The 17,882-nt window shown below is 35.2% G+C and overlaps 1 protein-coding gene across 4 annotated transcripts in view; it reads right to left on the bottom strand.

Annotated features, from left to right (window-relative positions):
- LOC100749773 (glutamate receptor ionotropic, kainate 2) overlaps positions 1 to 17,882 on the bottom strand; it is a 292,766-nt gene that overhangs the window by 253,784 nt on the left and 21,100 nt on the right. The window contains exon 1 of one of the 4 annotated variants that reach the window (XM_033323708.1): positions 12,312 to 13,431. The exons of the other annotated variants lie outside the window; for them this stretch is intronic. The gene's annotated coding sequence lies outside the window, so the exon portion shown is untranslated. Of the gene's footprint in view, positions 1 to 12,311; positions 13,432 to 17,882 lie in introns of those variants that run through there. 4 annotated transcript variants of the gene reach the window in all.

Here is a 17,882-nt window from a genome sequence, read left to right on the forward strand (position 1 = left end):
ATGTCTGTCTTGCAATTAGCTGTAGTCATATACTATTCATATTTTCGTTTCATAACATACAACGAGATGTACACAAGAAAATCGAACAGTAATTAACAGCTTGAGATTTAAACGTTGAAATACGATAGAGTCTCGATTGTTATTAAAATGCTAATTAATGAGACGATTGATTGCCGGAATGTGGATTAATACAAAATTACCTGATATGTATAATATCAGTGGAAGAAGAAATCACAAGAGAAAAAAATTCAGAGAAAATTCATGCAATTGCTTATCACGACCACAATACGAATTTAATAGAATTCAACAGAAATGACTAATAAAATGTTGTGCTACCGTAATCTTGATCTTTAATAGGTTAATTGTCTCAATTTTTTCACCACTTTCTGATCAAATATAGACAAGGAGGTAAAGATTTATTTGAAAGATTCTGATAAAGCACGACTGATGGTACAAACGTTATTTCGATATTCCAGATCGTTATCCCCATGTGTAGCTGCAAGATTTACAGACGCTTCTATCTGTTCTGTGCCATTTTTTCCACTTACTCCTTAATGATCGCCTGGCGCGTGCTAAAGCTGAAAGCAACATAAAACACGAATTTCCCGTTTCCTCCCTTCCTGGTTCACGCTTTTTTCCTCCTCTTGAAAATGTGAAGGGAAAGAGAGCGAGACGGATAGAGAAGAACGCGCGGGAGAGTCGAAATTATGATCAACGGACATGACGCATCTATTTATGATTCATATAAATCGCATTGTACATAGCCACCGGCATAGGTTATACGCGTTCTGGTCCATTATCTCGCGTGTAACACGAACACGGGGTCCCGTAGTGCATTATAACCGTTGCGGCTGTGAGAATAAACCGTGCTGTGAATATTTATCTACGGCTATCGCAAAATAAACGCGCTCCTCGAAACGCAGCTCCCGCTCGGCCGAAAAACTCGTGGGGTATACGTAACACGCGCCGTATCGTAATTTCTGCTCTTTTCGAAGCTTCCACGTGACATTTACACACGCCGATCCCGAGCAATTTTCGGCGGCCATTATCGGTTTGACATAGAGGACGGTCATATTTTTCTAACCCGGTGAAAAACGTTTGCTGCCCCCTCCTTCGAAATATCACTCTCCACACTTTTTATTTTTATAAATTCTCCCTCCGCATCGTTCTATCGCGTCGGTGATATATCAAAAAAATGATGAAAAAATATCGTTATAATACAATATCTATAATACTAATAATACCTAAAGTATATACTATAATAGTTAACGATAGTAGTAGAGCATCATTAACGTTTAACTTGATATCAAACCGATAAAATTTCATCATCCCGTGCGGTAGCAACGCGTGCTAGAAACACGCACACCTCTTTTAGTGAAGGAAGGATTATATCCATAGCCTGAATTTCAAAATTCATTACTATGCCGAAACATTAGGTATCCACGACAGAGTAAGGCAATGCAGAAACTACCGGTATCTATTGGATTCCGTTTGCATGGGAATACGACAGCAGTTTGCAGCGTTTGATGTCTGCGAAATTATAATTCACTTCTCGGGATAGTGTCGTGAGTTTCGTGGATTATAACCGGAAACCCCTAATCGTTGCCATGCCGTGAAAGCAAAATCCATTACAGGAAACCAGGGGGCAGTGTAGAATGTGGGCGAGAAAGGTTGGTCGAATCTAATATCCCAGACTCATAAACTTGTTTTAAAAACAAGAAGAAGAAAAGTTATGAGAAAGGGGATGAAAAGCTTTGCAACCAAGAATGATATATGATCACTACGAGTTAAGCTCAACAGGCAAGGTCTCATTGTAACGCATATATACCGTTTTCGGCTCGCCACGATCCTAAAATAAATCGATTCAGCAAAAAAGTAAAATTATGCAATTTCCATTGACATTATCTAGAATTGAGGAAACCTCCACTTGTGCTCCGAGTATAAACTACAATTTTATATTAATTATTTTACCACGTAGTACTATAATTTTTGAAATAAATAAATAACATGGATATGTAATACTGTGGATCACTGAGTGAAAGAAGAAGAATCGGTGCATCCAAGCATTCCGAAAAGCATTGATATTCGAAAAGCATGGCGCAGAGAGAAATGATTTGCGATTCTAATCGAAAATAAATCACATTGGAGACAATGTCGAGCAATGTTTTAATCATTAACATGTGCGTGACAACTACTGAACTCGAAGCTTCCCAGTTTCTGGAGTAAACTTCTCCAGTAAACACGAGACGAGGAATGGTGAAGGTATTGTCCGTGCAGACGGTGTTGGAATTTGGCAAACAACCACCGTGGAACGTACGAAATTTGAGGTTGACAGATGGCTCATCGGTAAGGTCGCGTTAATAGCGAAAGCATGCACTAGGTACTTGAATAGATTCAGTCGCTTTGTCTGAACCGATAAACAGGATCTCACCTTAGAAACGGACAGAACTGCCCAAATTTCCGTTGGACATGACCGATCACCATAGTATTCACAGTCAGAGTCGATGACAAAGATCAATGTTATTGACGACAGTGATTTATAATACGAAGTTCGCATTTGGTAATTCATAATTATTTCGTATCGTAAACAGCTAATAATATCTGTTTACGATAGATCTTTCTAAAGTTCAAAATATTTGTTGCTTGTGGGGGTTTAAATATTTATCTAATTAAATATTCATGTAAAAAAAGTGAGCGATATAATACACGCTTCCTTGAACAGCAGATAGTAAAATACACCCTCCAAAATTCAGAAATTTCTGGATTCGACTGGACTTCCTCTTCGCTAGAACGAAAATTTTTTTCGATGAATAGAACTTCTAATTAGATGTTCGTTATTCTAACGATCTTTATAAAGGGATTTACCGGCAGGTAGACAGATCTTAATTTAGAAACATTTAGACTTTCAAAACTTTAAGGATTATCAGAATTACTAGGAGTTTGTAGAATTTTGAAAATTTCAGAACTTTGTAAACTTCTATAGCTTTTGTATCAAATCATTACCATTATTGCTATTAAATGTAGATGCTGTGGTATGCGAAAGTCATTAACTCGGTGTATTCTTAACTTCGTATTGCAAAAGCGATATTTTAAGGAATGTTAACTAATCTTATGTAAATGTAGTGTTTCCCTTTATTTATGCCGAACATTAATTAAACTTCTTTTACATATCACTTTTGGAAAATAAAACGAAGAACCTATCTATCTGAAGACCTGTATACCCTAATGTATACCTATTGTTTGGAAATGAATGTTAATGTTGGAAATAAATGTTGCTAAATAGTCGACTTCGCAATATGTGAGAAATCATGATTAATAATATCCGACAGATAAGACATTTTGCACCGAACCTAAAAAATGAATCGAAATCGGTCACAATGTTGAAAAGTCGTTCTGCTCGATGAAGCAATTCGCCGAGAAAATGGAACCGTAGGGTTGCTGCCAAGAACGAAATGCACCGGATATCGCGAGGACGAATAAAGCTGTATACAGGTTTTGAAAGGTACATACAAGTATATACGAATGGAACCGTGGATGGCTAGCGGAATGATGATGTGCTTCGCAAAAAAAAGCTCGACGTATTTGTCGCCGTCGACGATGGCGTAGGATACGAATAGGGTTGAATGTTAGTTGGCGCTAGAACTCTCCTGTACTCGTACAATCCACTCGGAAAATACAACTGTCCCTATATAGCGACTTACACTGTTTGTTTCAGAAGGCATCTACACATACAACTTTCATTTGCGACAAAACTCTGCAATTTTGCTTCGCGTAACGATAGTATGTAATATCCAGGTCATTTCTCCGTAACACTTTTTTACTTTTCATTCTTTGTGTAATTAAAAAAGTAGAGTAATAATAAAATATGTTGAAAAGCCAATTTTCCTTCGCGATATTATAAAAGATATTTTATCCAAATGTCCTGCTATATTTTTTTACGTTAATAATTTCTATTGTGATCATGTTATTTTGAAGTAAGTAATGGTTGAGAAAAAAGGTTCTACGATGAAAAATCAGACACGCCAAGCTGAAGAAGCTTTTGAACGTACTTGTACCCGTTTCCACGTTTCTTCCATTTGTACATAAGCGTACGGCGCAAGATGTAGGTGGGAAAAGGATGTCCGCGAAGCATGACAATGACGTTCCGCCCGGAATTTTTCGACAGAGATGAAACAACACGAGGCGAAAAAGAGTTGATTTAAGAAAGGCGAAAGGGAAAAAGGTGGCGGAGATGAAAAGACTGGACGACGGTCGCATCGCATCTAGGATACGCCTCAGCTTCCTAATTTCATCACGTTCTTAGGATGAGCGACATCGAGCGCTGTTTCGCGACATACTTTCACTTCGAGTCGCGGACTTGGAGTTAGAAAAATGTTAAAGAAGTCTTTCTTACGACATCGCCTCGATCCAATGTAAGAACCTTCTTTTTACTTGGAACAACGTTAAAGAATTAACGGTGCCGAGAAACAATTTGCTTCCGTGATAGCTAAGAGAAACGTTAGTACGCTAATTAGGAAACGCGATGTAAACGTTGCGGAATTACTTGTAATTTATTATTTCTAACGTATAATTAGAGTATATTTCTCGCTTAAAAGAAGAAAAGGAGAAATCCATATTTTTAATGCAGCGAATTTTAAGTCAGATTTGATAAATGACTTTCGGAAGATATTACCTGTCGCAAAAATATCATAGTCATTTTGTAAAAGATCGTTAACCGTCGTTCTTCACTTGTTCTTGACAAACCTATTTAACTTCTTAAACCCGTCTTTATAAGTACTTTTTAATAGATATTAGCAGAAAACTACATCAGAGTTATTAATACTATGGCTAAGTATTCCACGCGGTTGCACTGAACCAAGATCGATATGCAAATATCGAGCTACGTTGATCCTACTTGTGCATCCATTGTTCATGATGGCCCTTATCCGAATAAAAACTTTCGACTACCTGGAATTAAGGCGGATAATGGCTATCGATCGAGTCATCGATCAGCCGCCTATCAGTTGCAAAACTTCGAGGACGCGCTCGCCCTATGCAAGAATAGATCTATGGCCGATATGTGCCGTGTCAAAATCCAATAGTATTATTCCCACATCCATTCGGTACATGAAATGATACTATCAGACATCTCCATTCGTTGTGCTCAATCGTGAGGTTGACAGTGACGGATGATAGTTATTAGCATTAGTTATTCGTAATAGTTGTGAATAAAAACCGATGGCAAGATAATCGCAGAGTGTTAAATATAAAAATGGCAATGTTGTTTAGCAATAGTGGTAATTCATATGCGTAAAATGTTATATGTGTTAATGAATTTTGAAAGCAAGAAAGAAGATCGATGATTTGTTGAATTGACAGACACGATATTACAGACGATTAAACAGAACAATGCAAATACTACGAATTGTTCAGTAATTTACTTGATGCAAATTAATTAGCCCCGTTATGTTGAACTATTTCATGCTACGTGTTTGAATGTATCAAGTGGTTATTATCATAAATATGTAAGTGATACAGATTGTTGATATAGAAATTGTAAAATCGCCGAAACTGAACGCCGAAAATCGCATGAAATTTACTAGCGAATGTGTGAATTACAGCGTTAATGATAATATAATATTGCTTACTTAAATACACATGTGTATATATCTGTATCTTGTTTGGAAAAATTTTAATAAAACCTTGTATCGACAAAACGCTACTATACATTTAATGTACATTTATTCATATATGTATTACAGTATGTCGTTTACCAACTAAAAAAAATGCAAACACAGAGCAACAAAACAGTTTACATTTAAAACGCTCGAACAATCTCTGAATTAATACTTTTTAATATTTTCACTTTGGGAATTTTACTAACTCTGATACATGCAAACCCTATTTATACATATGAATAAACAAAATTATCTACAGTATCTAGGATACAAGACAAAAGATCGTACAGACTGGTTTGGGATAATTAAGCCACTGTGAAGGAGATGCAAAGCAGAATTCCTCACAAGCTATAGCAATAATCTATTTTGCTAAACCAATAATATTCGGTCTTCAGCCATTCATTACCACATAATCCCACGCAGAAACCATAAACATACGCAAACATCGTCCCAGAAATAATGTAATTCGATATGCATATTCCGTTCACCTATTAGATCCGTTGCGATTCGAACAATAAATCCACCCTATGTGCATACATGTACATTCGCATATGTAGCCACTATTGTTTGACAGTTTCCAATCAAATTATATACGTACATTTCAAGCGTAGCGGATTGAGTGCATAAAATACCTAGAATCATTTGACCTGACGCACTCATAATAACTAAAAATCAAGTAGTCGTGTTGTTTGCAAAAATACCCAGAAATAATCATTGTCCGCGAAAAAAAGCTACACAAATGTGACACTAATTTTACGAATTAATCGTATAGAGCCAGATATACTTGAATCTTTCGCAACATACAAGGTATACATACAACCGATAAAGCTATATCGAAAATCAACGCACTGTAAAAATATTGTCACATGAAATACTTCTCGTTTAATATTCTTTAATATTTCACTGATCCATAATATATGAAATATCTTTTTATTAATAGTAGAATTGCCGGAGTAGAATGACCAACTTGGAATTTTTTATCTTTATGCATAATTGACGCCGGTACAGTTTTTGAGAATTTAATCGATTTCTATTTTGACAACACATGAGCAGAAGTTTGTTTTCCTTCTTGCATTATATATTTATTCGTGTTTTTTTCATTTTAATCGTTTTTTGGTACATTTTTTACGCTTTTATCGTCAATCATTTCCAGTATTCAATACTATCATAATTAAAACTCATAACTATCATAACTAAAATTCAATACTATCTACAGTCCCGGGTTATTGAATTAGAATCATTCAAAACTTTCAATATTTTCCACCTTTCCGAATCACAAAGTGATTCACTTCTGTCAAAGCATTCATTAACATTGTTTGAAATAACAAGTTTCTATTTTATAAAGGATTCAAAGAGTTTCAATTCTTCCAATATAATGTTTATATATTCTTTTTTGGGAAAGAATATCATAGACGAACGATATCAAACAATTTTTCGTCGAATTTGAAGAACACGGTAAAGAGAAATAACAGTTTGATTGGTGGATTGAAAGATTATAGAACTGTTTGTTAGCGAAGATTTCAACGTTTGAAGTTCTCTCGTGGGACAAACAATGTGAAGAACATCATAGGAAACGAGTGTGTAAATTTTTCAACACTATTGGTGACACAGAAACTTTTCTCACGAAGAATTTACTAAGTGGTTGAAAACGGACACTAAATCAAGGAAAGATAAGCCGCTTAATTTCGAACGAGATTAGTCTGGACGTTCAATCTCCTGTATCACCTTCTCTTTGGCACGTAACGGTACCAGTATCTCCAGCTGAAGTTAATCTCGGGATTAATCCAGAAACGAACTTTCATAGTACTACCATTTTTCCGTGCTCATATTTCCGGTTTACACATATCGCCGATTACATGGATTCTTCTTCACATTCAAAATTATTGTTACCTTTCTATCTCATACAAGGAACGAAAAGGATATAAAAGAACAAAAAAAAAATAGTATGTGCATAAGAAACAAAACATGAATATGTAATTCCAGAGCGGAGCATTTTGATAATTAGACTAAATTAAATTTCGTATGCCACGTTGGATTCTTGTTATTTTCGTATATCTTAGCAACGGTGTTACGCCCCGAGGCTTACTATAGGCTGTGTTCCTAACCGTCTCCCTTGGTACTACAGTGTTACAGACAGATCGTCTTACATGACCGGCGAAATATACACAATGTAGCGATAAGCGCATAGTCGTCGTCAAGCAGTGAGTTCTAAAAAACATCGATTCGCCTTCGGTCCGTTATTTTACCTACACAACACACACAAAAAAGGTGGCATACGTGATCATAGGCGCGAACGGTCGCGAAACCCGAGCCTAGTGAGGGTCGTTTCCAAGAGAAAATAAAGGAAAAAATCGAAGGGCAATCAGTATCATGCGAGGAGTCAAACCGAATGCATCGGGAGGTACAGAGAAATAAAACCATGGTCGCTTACTCAAACGAATACGTCGAGAAATACTATAAAGTCGAGTCGAATTATAAAAATAAACTAGTTGTATCATCGTTAAATCATTTGTAACGTGTTAATTATAATTTTAAATATTGTTAAAAATAAAAGCTTATATTAACCCTGTTAATTCAGTGTTACAATCATTTGAACCACCTCTCAAAACAGGGGAACGACTGATTCGCGGCGTCGACTATCAAAATCATAGCGAGAATTTACGCCTCTCGCTGACGCGTTTCCTCGCGATCGCGTCTCTCCGCGAACGGTCGTAACGAACAGAAAGGATTTGCGTAGAAACTTGAAACAACAATGAATTGTCAACATGCGGTAACGAGGAAAACGATTTTGCGTTTACACGATACAATTGGATCTTTCGTAGTCGAATAATTTCCTATGCAATTCTATGCTGCTTTCGGTAAGCTGATATCAGCATGGTTTGCTGAGTCCATAAATTAGGCAACGAATTCGATTTGTGCTCTTTGGTAATCCCTTCATTGCCATACGACAGACTTGATCATTATAACTTTACCATGCATTTGCGTATCGCACCAAACACATTATACCATATTGCGATACAGAGATACGTTGTTATTTCTTTAAATGTAGCAAGCTTATGGTTAATGGAAACGTTCACCCACACATTCCCATTTCTGCATATATTGGACATTTTAATCACAGGTAAAATGCTTAATTAGCATCTAATAATTACAAAATGTGCAATGTAATACTTGTTAAGCACCTAATTCAACATCGAAACTAAGTGTAACATATGCAAACAATACACTAAACGGTCGTTAAGGCGCATATTTATTTACGAATTGCTGTATATAACGTATCCAATCAAACAGGATGATTGAAAGTATTCGTCGATAGGAAATAATTTTCCGTTCAAAGAGAGAGAGAGAGAGAGAGAGAGAGAGAGAGAGAGAGAGAGAAATCAATTCATCCGAAACTCTGTTGTTTCCCTTGGGTTTTTCTCGAGAAAGATGTTAGAATAACAAATGTTCCCACGAGCTGAATCAAGCCACCTAGCCGCGTTTCTTTGTCATCTCAGGTAAGCACAATTCAACCACAGAAAAGTGAAAACAGCTGACAAGTGTCGCGAGTTTACAAACGCATTCTTCACACTTTTTCATTCTGGAAAAACAACCGAAACGACTGAGAACGACTGTCTTATTGCCCTTTTACGAGCAAATAAATTTCTCACTTCAGATCGAACTTGACCCTTCGTCCCTATTGAATACAGCAAATCGTGATATAATGCATTGACTTAACCTTCGATCCTAACCGACAGGAAACTGCAGGAGAAACTCCTGCTATTGTAAATACGTCGTTCAATGCCTGATCTCGGATTAAACAAAAATTAAAATAGTATTATCATGAAAAAAGGATTAAAAGGAATTTAACTCTTTACGTTTTCCCCTTTTTAACTCTTAGAAAGGACCTTTCGAGATGAATTTTTTAAAAGAAATAAATTAATAGAATTACGTAAAAACATACACGTTGTTGTTACAAAATGTATTTGCAGATTTCTTTATTTTCCAATAAAATGTCCTTCTGGTAGATCCTGCAAATTTTATTTTCATAGTATCAAATTTTCGCAATCGTATGAAAGCACTGTTAAATGATACGAAATTCAATATACTTGGTCCTAATTAAGCAGTATGTAAAATAATAAATACATAATAAATACAATGTGTGCAAGTAGACATATACATCGGAAATAAACGTACAAAATATTGTCCCAACTGAATAGCGTATTCTACACACAGCGTTGCTTTACACACTGCGTTGCTTTTCAAAATTATATTCGCTCTTCTCTCATGCAAGCATTTTCCTCGGTAAATATAAAACGTATTAACTAACAAAAATTATAACAGTTCATATTTTGTTCGTGAGCCCAGAAAAAGCAATTTCAACGAAACGGTTTGAAAATTTCGTGCGTTTCGCTTACGAGACTTTCAACGATTATTTCCAACCCCCCTTTTTTAATGTCTAGTATCTTCATTGAAATATATGATTCAAAAGAGCATAAACAACGAGCCTTTTCACAGCTCTCGCCCCTTTCCTATACTCGCGTTACGTGTTATTTAACGTATGTTCTTTAGACCTTTTTCTCGGCTCTCGCCCTTTAGAATTCATGAAACCGCCGGACAGCGAAGCCGCATTTTCATGCACATGCATATTTTCCGTATTTCGCTTCGATGCGACGATCTTTCGCGTTATCGCGACTATAACACGTCATCACGATCGCGAAAAACTGGATTTACACCTGAAGGGAAGGAATCATCCATGGTCGACAAGGGTTTCAAGGGTCGACGATAATAAAAGCAGGAGAAAAAGCTCTAAACACGAGAAGGTGTTTCGAGCTGAAAGCTATTTCGATAAATTCACGATAAACTATCTGCCACGAGGCGTTCACATTCCCACACCCTTTTCACTCCGCAATTTCCCGAAACTGCCGGCAGTATTTTTCTGTATATTCTTTTTTTACAGGAATTGCAAAGCAGATGTAAAACCGTCGCCGACGGGTTATGGCTTAATAGGGCCGCTTTGTACTTGTCGCGAGGGAAAGTTAAAAAAGGAGAAAACATAGCTATTCTACTCCCAGAGTGACAAGCAAAAACGAGAACGAACAGTTGGGTGGGGGAGGGGAGGGGAGAAGGTCGATAGCTGGTTATCGCATCGCGAACAAGTGTTAGTAAAAAAGGATCTGGCATGAGAAGAATCAAAGTGTGAGAGTAAAATATGATTGTCTATTATATGTATAACATATGTATACAATGGTAGGTAATTCCATAAGTAATATTGTGATTATATATATGATTTTAAGATGTCAAAAGTAGTAAAAATTTGTTGATATTGGATCTACAAAACATTTAATATAGATGACATGGTAATTTTTCCAATTACTGTAGTATATTATTCTATTACTTCCAGCTAGAAATTGCAGTACTTTCTCGTTTGATCTCACTATGCAAATTGAACATGTAAAATAAAAGCCAACATTACTTATGGAATGGCTTTTGGTAAAATACTATGTATATATTTAGTAAAATATCATGTTGTAAAATAAAAGTAAGATAAAGTAGATAATGAGTTATGAACATGATAAAAGGGTATTCTTCTGACTTATGCCGTTAAGATGGATGGCATAATCGAGTAAAGTGGTTTTAGCTCGATAATCGGATTACCACATTCTTTTTCCGCTTATATAAGTAATAAAACATGGCGTGCGTGTTTAAGGGAATAAAACAAACGCCAAGAAGCTTTAGATCACCTACAAGTACATAAGAAAATAAATTTAACGAGACTTAACGGACTATATCTATATTTTAGGATGGAGTGTGTAAACACTGAACGTGTTTTCTGAATAAACAAGATACTAAGCATCTCGCTTCTAGTCCATTTCGATAGCTTTTGCTTTCGTACACAGCCGAAAGTTGCTTTGAAGCATATATTTTTTCCCCCTCAATTTCAGATTCCATTTAAAACGCACAAAGTGATTTTGAAATAACTTTAGGAGCATGAGGAAACAACGTTTCTCTCTACCAATGTTAAATTCTAGGAAACAGTATGTGAGAAAATATTATTTTTCCCGTATATTATAACTACGATTATTATCGCATAAGGAATCAAAAAATTAAATCAACCTTTAACTACAGACCTTTGTATTTTTATTATTGTCATGAATATTTGAACCATCTTAAAGTCAAACTCTCCCTTTCACTCTCTTAGATTAACTCAATCGGGAGTAATCGCTTCATTTCTGAAGTATTAAAATACTTATGGTCATCATGCAGTTTAATATTAAAATTAAGAAATTTTAAATTAGATGCAGTTGATCAATTTGACTTCTGAGTAGATCATTTACTAGTTATTTATAGTCATCATAAATATCATACATATTTTGTAACTTTATTGATTAATTCTGCGTCATAAAAGTTCTTTTTGATATAACTAGTTTGTTCAAGAAAGAAAGGTAATAATATTTCATACATATAATTCAAATAATTTTATATTTTTATGAATATAATTAAAAAAATGTAAATAAATTCTTAATTCAACTAAATATTGATTTTGAAAATTCATCACTAGATTGTAATAATGAAATAAAAATTGATACCCTTCTGGGAGTCAAGTAGTTTGTACTTAAAGGTTAAGTATATTATAACATATTAAACATAACTTTTATGAAAAGAATAACTTACTCATCGGAGAATATTGTCGAATATTTTCGTCGGGTATTTGCTCTCAATTACTTTTGCCGCCTTCTCATCCAATGCGAAAACTTTCCTGTCAGGGATCGTAATCCTAACGGAAGGAGATCCCCATGCAAAGTAAGAAGCAGAGAAAGATGGAATGGAATTTCAAATAGCCATATCCACCTACACACGCAAACTCTGCTATGTTCGCGATAGTGTTAGTGCAGAGAGAGCCAATCGATGCTGAGACTCGTCACCAATCAGCTATCGGTGTATAAGAGTTCGGGTTACTGGGGCATGGCGTAACGTTACGAGCAGGGTGAAGCCAAAAAACTAGCGTTTACGATCACGAAGCTCGCGAACAATGACGCTCTAACGTTCCGTGCACCGACGCGACGTCTAGTTATCCCCGTTTCTAGTTACGAAACGACCAGTCACGCGGCAGGTTAAAACAATTACTTTCTCTGGGCGAAACGGGTGAAACGGTTTCTTTAATCCACTTACACTGTCGTCAACTTTCCAAATTTGCCATCGTGCTACTCCCTTTAGGGATTACGAGTGACCCGAAACATCCTCCATAACGTTCTACGCACTAATTTCGTAAACAGGTTAATGGTCGTCGTAAAACAAAACCGAGAGTACTTCTTACGATAAACACAGTAATATCCTTATCGTTTGTCGCCGGAGAATTCGCGGGAAACTAAACTGCTACAGCAACGCCACCTTCGTTGTCTGCGAATTCCATTTAAAACATCTTCGTGACTGGCACCGCCAGTATATGGTCGCTAAACAACACTATTATACACAAGACACGAGAAAATGATAAAGTTATACAGAAACACAGTGTACGGGAATGTCATCGTGCGTTGCACGTCGCGATTCATATGAAGTATACGAAACTCCATAATATATTACGGTCAACGAGACGTGTGAAGATATACATATATATATATTCTACGCAATAGCGCGAGGTACACAATCGTAGCCAATAAAGCAAAATACGACTGAGTCTGTTTTGATGAACTTGAACACAATTCACTAGGGAATGTTTAAGTCGACTAAGCGGTAAATTAAACGTGTGTATGTTGATCGCAGCAACGAAAATCGTCGAATTTGCACGAGCACTGTGATTCCTTTGAAATTCGTAACGATACCTGCGACAGTGGCATCTAGTGGCCGCTTGCGGGAAGTGATTGTTTCGATTGTCGAAGCGTATCGATAGCTCTAACGCCAGTTACAAGGCTTAGTAACGTGATTTGTTGAAAGACCTTTTCATGGCGTTTTTGTGATGTTTTGTGGTATTTTCGCATAATTGTGTGTGTTTTGTTATGAAGAAGTGCTGTATAAAAAGGAAAATGTTCTTCAATCAATTTCTTCAGTCTTCTTATCAAATAAGTAATATTTTTATGAATTACTTTAATCTCTTGCACTTAGTACGTCACTTGTGCTCGCACAATATTTTTAGTGTCATGTATGTCCTATCTTGTAATGTATCCAATTTACAAAATTATTAGACACGAACTTTGTATTTAAAAATATTCTAACATCATCAGTTCATATATGTATCGTGAGTATTATATTTGGGAAGGAGTAAAACATCAAATACATATGTATACATATGTATGTATATAAAAATGATGTAATGACAAGGACTCGTCTTGATTTTTTCAATGAACATTTTGTTGTCGAAGGTACTTTATCAATATTTTAATTAGAATGTATAATGAATTTTTTCTCATGATTACTCTTTAAAATGTAATTCAGACAATTGTTTATAAATAATATAATGTTTTAAAGTCTGATAAATAATATGATTTAGTAATACATATGTAAATGATAAAAGTTAATACTTCTTACCATAAAAAATATTAGTAAAGCAAATTTGTTTCGTAAGTACGCCTGATTATCAAGTTGATGGAAAGAGATATTGCAATGTTTTCCGAGTGCAAAAGATTAAGATCATTTTTTATAAAAATGAGACACAATCGATTATAAAACTCAGTGTAACGTAATAATTTCAATTTATTAATAATATACAAAAATTAGAAAAAGAAAAATGCTTTTTAATCTAAATGTAATCAGCATTCACGTTTAACAATTAGAATGTACGAAGAGCAGTCTTTATTCTACTTTTTGTTAGAATTTCTTTATTTGAAACTTTATGTCTGTTCGAAATGTTGAATCTATGATATCTATATCATGTGAAAGTTCGATTTAATACAGACGACTAAAAATTCGAGGGATTCAGTGCTAACAGACTTGGTTACATAGGGCTCCATATTGGCGATCCTACTCTAGAACCTAATACAGATCATCTTAAACACTTGCAACCTGATACAGGCTCACACAATCGACTATATAGAACACGATGCACTAAACCCTGTACTTAATACGATACAAGCTAGCTATCTCAGTGATCAAATACCAACGTTAGACTCGATGCACTCAAATCTACACTCATGAAACTCGAATAGGACATGAAATTCACCCAATTTGATATTTGTGAAATATGATACACCTAACTCATTCTTAAAACTTTTAGAATTTTCTAGAAATAATTGCGATTGTTTTAATCTTGTGAATTTCGCAAAATTAAGTATATAGAATATGATCATGAATATGTAAAATCAAAAAAATACTCCTAAAACATTCGCAATTTTTCAGATATGTAGATCCTCATAATTTAAAAAAATTGGAAAATGTTTCAAATTTTCAAATGATAGATCATAAAGATACCTTTAAAACACTTGCAACATTCTAAGTACTAGTTTCTTCTAATTCTCAAGAGTTATAGAATTTTTCAAATTTTCGAGATTAATCTTTAGGTTATCTAGTTTTAAAAATTAAATTTTGCTACCGGTAATTTCTACAAATTAGGAACGACAGAAAGAAACCATGACGTTTCATTGAACTAGATTCTACTATTCATGATTTGAATAATGTAACAGTTATAATCAAATCATATTTTGTATATTTTAATAAATTATCTATTAATGATTCCTAATTCAACTTGTGCGGCTTTTGTTTTAGATTAAATAATACATTTTAATGATATCGATGAAATGAGATTATTTCGCACATTTAAATTGGAGAGTGCTCAGTCAATTTTCCAGATTGTTTTTCTTTTAAATACATACGCCGTTCGTACACTTTTATTTGTTCATTACATTATTCCATGCAATAATTACAGAGAATGAAAGTATAATTTCCATATAAATTAAATTTATTCACATTGATATACATTTGCAACGTCAATTCCAGAAGCTTAATGTTTTTATCAGAGTAAATACTGAATTTTATTTTATACGAAAAATAGAAAACTATTAAACTCGATGCTCAAATAACAGTTATATCTCTGTGTATGTCTCAATTAAGCGCCCGTAATCACGCGTAAATTAATTTTTTAAATTAGAAAAAACATAGTTATGTTTCGAAATGCTAGGAGATCTGGTAAAATATACATACAGATTAAACAATTATTAAGCTCAAGAAATACGTCGAACCCTCGAGTACACGCATAAATATGCATATGTGTACATACGTTTGCGCATATCTGAATCTGTATACTCTAGTAGGTATAGTGATAGATCTATGCATGACCATAAATACGTATACCCATATAGACAGTTTACATAGCTTATTCATTTCCATGTAGACGGAAAAACATTCTATTAATTCGCAGAATTACCAAAATATTATAGCAAATGTGCATTATGCATAATGAATGTAATAGCATCTTTCTTTACCTTACTCTGTACCTCTCTACCTAATTAATCTATCGATCCTTGTCACCTGCTACGTCAGAGGATTTGTAACGTGGTGAGGATTCTGGTCTCTCGAGGAATCGATGCTATATCCACGCTGACTAACACACATCCATCGACAAATGTATACACACGACTTGTGTGTACACCGCATATCGAAACGAATGAAACAGCGTCAACACGTCGGAAATAGGGAGCATATTCCGTATTGGTAGCAATATTGCCAATCGATATCCACGTAGATGCAGTTCATTGAAAAAATCCGAAGTATGATAGATTTGTATGGATGTGTTGAAAATAAAGTCACGTTCGAAGTCGATCACCTTTAGGGTGGGCATAGAGAAATTGAAAAATTGTAAGGGAATTAATGGATGGTACGTGGATAAAAGACAGCTTATGTATTTCCAGCTAAGTTTGTCCGTTTGATTAGAAAAATTTGATTGATCATTGCAGAGTAGATCTTTATTCAAAGATTAGAATCTTTTTGAATAGAACGAATTTGGTGTTAGGTATACTTTATACAAGATGTACTATCTAATTCTACCATCCTTAATTACTCTCGTGTTTGTTGCGATACAAAAAGATGTTTCGAGAGAAAGGCAGTGTAACTAAAAATTCTGGCTGTAACATTCGTCAATTATCTTTTCCCGTTATCGACAAAAATATTCAATATCGTATCTGACAATCCACTCGAAATATAGAACAAAATTTCACGTGATTGTATGTTTCCGTTTACATGTATTTTTTCAGCCTACAACTAGGTACTGGCAAATTCTTCGCTAACGAACATGAACAAAATAAACGATGCCCTCGTGTGTTTACAAGTTGAGTGGCGTTATCAGAATTTCATATAACAACAATATACTAATGAATCAAAGCTATCTTCTGTTTCTGAAAAAAGCCAGTAGTCAACTATTAAAATTTCGTAATTCTGGTTGCGTAAAAATATTACATTTTCTTATTTGCAATAACGTTTCTATGAAAAACAACAGAATTTTATCACACGACTCCTTATATTTACTGTATATTCGTGCATTCGAAAGCAAAAAGGAAAAGAAAACAGAAATGGAAAGTAATTCCAAGATACAGATATGCAACGAACCATGCATAAAATACGAATAACTCGCGAACTTCTTAAAAATACTAAAATACGATAACGAACTTTATTCGTATTCTTCGAAAGAGGTATATTATAGGAAAAATCAAAGATCAAGTACAATCAACTTATTCGCTGCCTCTCCTGTTTATACCATCTTTAAGTCGTTCAAACAGCCCTTATACATCGACACAAGGGAGATGGTACATAGGACGACCTAGATGTACCGTGCGAGATGCACTTTGCCGCGTGTCAAGTTCTCCTTTCTGATCGACAACGGCGACGATAGCTAGTAACTACTATAGAGATAGTAACTACTTGGAGCCACTCGATGAAACGTATACAAGGACGCGCTTGCGGATACATCTGCGGATACAGGGTAAACCGAGTGAATACACTGCACAGGTGGCGAACAGTAAGAGCATACGCTACGCTGCACGCCTATAAACATGGAAGCCCGATCTGCCGATCCGTTTTGGTTACGCATGAAACACCAGTGGAATTGTGCACGAGACGATGCCGCACCGATCCTGAATCCTCGTGGGAACGCTTAAACGCTCTTAACGATTATCGTGTCCTCTCTGTTTTGAGATCGATAGAAATCGCGAGTGCAGTCGGAAAAGTAAGCCATTATCATCTCATTCATCGTCTATTATTCTTACTGATTATCCTTCTGATTTATAAATACCATCAAGAAACGGTACAAATAATTTTTTT

Source organism: Bombus impatiens, unplaced genomic scaffold, assembly GCF_000188095.3.
Source record: "Bombus impatiens unplaced genomic scaffold, BIMP_2.2 scf_1117, whole genome shotgun sequence".
In the NCBI taxonomy this organism is placed as follows: Eukaryota; Metazoa; Arthropoda; class Insecta; order Hymenoptera; family Apidae; genus Bombus; species Bombus impatiens.